At 32.6% G+C, this 3258-nt stretch overlaps 1 long non-coding RNA gene across 1 annotated transcript in view; it reads left to right on the forward strand.

The window, feature by feature from the left end:
* LOC144979379 (uncharacterized) overlaps window positions 1-2397 on the forward strand; it is a 2695-nt gene extending 298 nt beyond the window's left edge. The window contains exon 2 of the long non-coding RNA XR_013646679.1: window positions 2174-2397. This is a non-coding gene — a long non-coding RNA (uncharacterized LOC144979379). The remainder of the gene's footprint in view (window positions 1-2173) is intronic.
* The last annotated feature ends 861 nt before the right edge of the window (window positions 2398-3258 follow it).

The following is a 3258-nucleotide window of genomic DNA, read 5'->3' on the forward strand; positions in this document are numbered from 1 at the left end:
GGATTTATCTTTGTCAAGTCTATGTCCAAATGCAGTAAAAATAACGTTTGCCTCTCAGTCTCAGTTCCAATGTAAACTAAAATCTCGATCTTTTATATAGCGCAAAATACACTAAACGTACTCAAAACGCTTTACAAGGGGTCTGAGGTCAACAGCAACACTTAACATGTAGGACGGGACATGACGCCTTTAAGGAGATATTACATTTCGGACAGAGAAAGCGCTGTTAACGGTCAGGTACTCATTTTACACCTGAGTACGTTGAGAGAATGAAAGTAAAGAGCCTTTACCAAGGACCGAGCGAGGTTCGAACCCAAGAACTTCTAATCCGAATGTGAGTGCCATACCACAAGGCCAAATAGCCGCACATCTATACATAATGGACTCCTAATTGACTCCACCAACAGTGTGTTTGTGATGTCATGCGGTCTAGTGGTATATGGTTTGGAGGATGCCGACTTAAAGATAAATCAAAAATTTCAAAATCTATCAAAGAGGCATCAAAATGAATAAACCATCCTCTTGATGGAGTAGAAAGAATTCATGGAAAAGCAATAGAAAGGAAAGCATTCTCAATTACCAACAATAAAAAACATATTTTATACCATGAATTTAGTCTTTTACCATCTGGGAGAAGGTTTTGTCAGATTAAATGTAGAACGAACAAGTATAAATCAACGTTCGTTCCATCAGCAATACAATTTTTGAATATTTCATATGGTACAGAAAAACCAAGGATTGATTCGTTGACTGATTAACTGATTAATTTATTTAATGTAAGATTAACTGACCAATTGATAATGATGATAATTTTTGGTGTCGAATTGCCACAATCGTAACAAATTGAAAACGAAATGAATATGTTTATGTTGTGTATATCGCACGTGTGAAAGAAAGAAAGAGAGAGAGAGAGAGAGAGAGAGAGAGAGAGAGAGAGAGAGAGAGAGAGAGAGAGAGACAGAGAGAGAAGAGAGAGAGAGAGAGGAGAGAGAGAGAAGAGAGAGAGAGAGAGAGAGAGAGAGAAAATAAGTAGGAGTGAAATATCTGTTCAATCTTAGTTATCGTTTAACATTATAACAAGTGTAACTAAATGACAAATTGCCATATTTATGGACAATAAAGATCTATTATTATTATTATTATTATTATTATTATTATGACACTCGCCTTCGGATCGGATGGTCCTAGGTTCGAGTCCCCCTCTGAGCGGAGCATACTTGAGTCGTTTTAAAAAGGCCAAAACTCACGGAAAACTTCATGGAAGTCCCAGGTTTGGGAGTTGTTGCCTAGATAATGGTCATTTTAATTCATTGATATTTGAGGGACAATTTACCTGGCCAAAATTTTAAATAAATCTTCATTAGTCTATGACAGGACAAACAGAAGCTTCAAAATATAAAGATAATATATATATGGAAGTCTCAGGGTTTCTCTTCGTCAACAAACGTCTTACATGCGTCATTCATTGTGTTTTGTTGACGAACTGGAAAACGAAAACGTCAACTTATCTGTTGTTTTTTTTTTCAATGTAGTTGAAACTTCTAAATCATTAAAGTGTTGTCCTTCAACACCAGACCACAGAGCCGGAACGCTACACAGCTTATACAGAAAATTATTCGTTTTTCAAATTAATTGTATACAATAATAGGCACTTAACAATAAAAAGCCTTCATGACGAGACTATGACGTTAATGGGAATTCCCCTGTAAGGCTTTTCCTTGTTCACGCGAATGAATACAAGTTTTTAAAATTGATATTATTAAAATTGATATTGAGCTTGTATATTGCGCAATATCCACTAAATATGTACTCAAAGCACTTTATATAGGGTCTGTAGCCAACAGCAACACTTAACGTGTAGGACGAAACATAACGCTTATACGCGATATTATTTTTTTAAAATTCGAACAAAGACAACACTGTTAACGGCCAGGTACTCATTTTACATCTGAGTACTGTGAGAGAATATGAGTAAATAGGCTTTTCCAAGGACTCAACTATGCGCGAACGAGGCTCGAACCCAGGACCTTCCGATCCAAAAGCAAATGGTCGTCCTACATATGAATTGTTGCGACTGGTTTGAAAAACATTTTTTTTTAATGGGCATTTTAGAGGACATTGCGCCATACAAAATCTCACATTTCCTACCACTATTTTTCTTTGTTTTGATCAGCTCTGGAAGTAAGAGAGACCATGACAGTACTGGCGATGACTGGTGTACGTTGCTGTAGTATGGGAAAATTGCACACAGTCTTCATCTCATATAATGGACATCATCTAAATCAAGGCTATTAAAGGAAAAATTAATACTTAGTCATGAATTATTCCGCAAGTGTGTGAAGAAATTGAATGATTTGAACACAGGCACTGATGTGTGATTATTATTATTAGTATTATTATTATTATTATTATTATTGTTATTATTATTATTATTATTATTATTATTATTATTATTATTATTATTATATTATTATTATTATTTTTATTATTATTATTATTATTATTATTATTATTATTATTATTATTATTATTATTATTATTATTTTTATTATTATTATTATTATTATTATTATTATTATTATTATTATTATTATTATAATTATTATTATTATTATCATTATTATTATTATTATTGTTATTATTATTATTATTATTATTGTTATTATTATCACTAGTACTGTATTTTAAAATTATTTTTATTTATTTTCATTTATGATATACCATAACACTCATAGTCAGAGTCCAGCCTTAAATTTAGACGTGTGTGCAGAACGCCAATAAACGTGTTTTAAAATTCTATACTGTTTGTTTTGACTCAGAAATAAAAACGCTCTGACAAACGGGAATTCCCACTGTTTATTTTCATTCACAGTATTCATTTGACGTCATTTAGATCTGGCAGAAATTACTTTGCTATAGACAAACGTCCTATCCAAACGATATCAACCCACTGCTTATTGTCCGGGATAAACTCCGGATGTTTCTTAGCTTTTTAGGACTACGAAAACACTCGTTTTAATGTTTTTTAAATGTTCGTTTGATCTTCTTCTTCTTCTTCTTCTTCTTCTTCTTCTTCTTCTTCTTCTTCTTCTTCTTCTTCTTCTTCTTCTTCTTCTTCTTATTCTTCTTCTTCTACTTCTTTTTGTTCTTCTTCTTCTTCTTCTTCTTCTTCTTCTTCTTCTTCTTCTTCTTCTTCTTCTTCTTCTTCTTCTTCTTCTTCTTCTTCTTCTTCTTCTTCTTCTTCTTCTTCTTCTTCTT

This window comes from Berghia stephanieae, chromosome 9 (assembly GCF_034508935.2).
Source record: "Berghia stephanieae isolate SIO BIC M18660-M18661 chromosome 9, UCSD_Bste_1.3, whole genome shotgun sequence".
NCBI classification, from domain to species: Eukaryota; Metazoa; Mollusca; class Gastropoda; order Nudibranchia; family Aeolidiidae; genus Berghia; species Berghia stephanieae.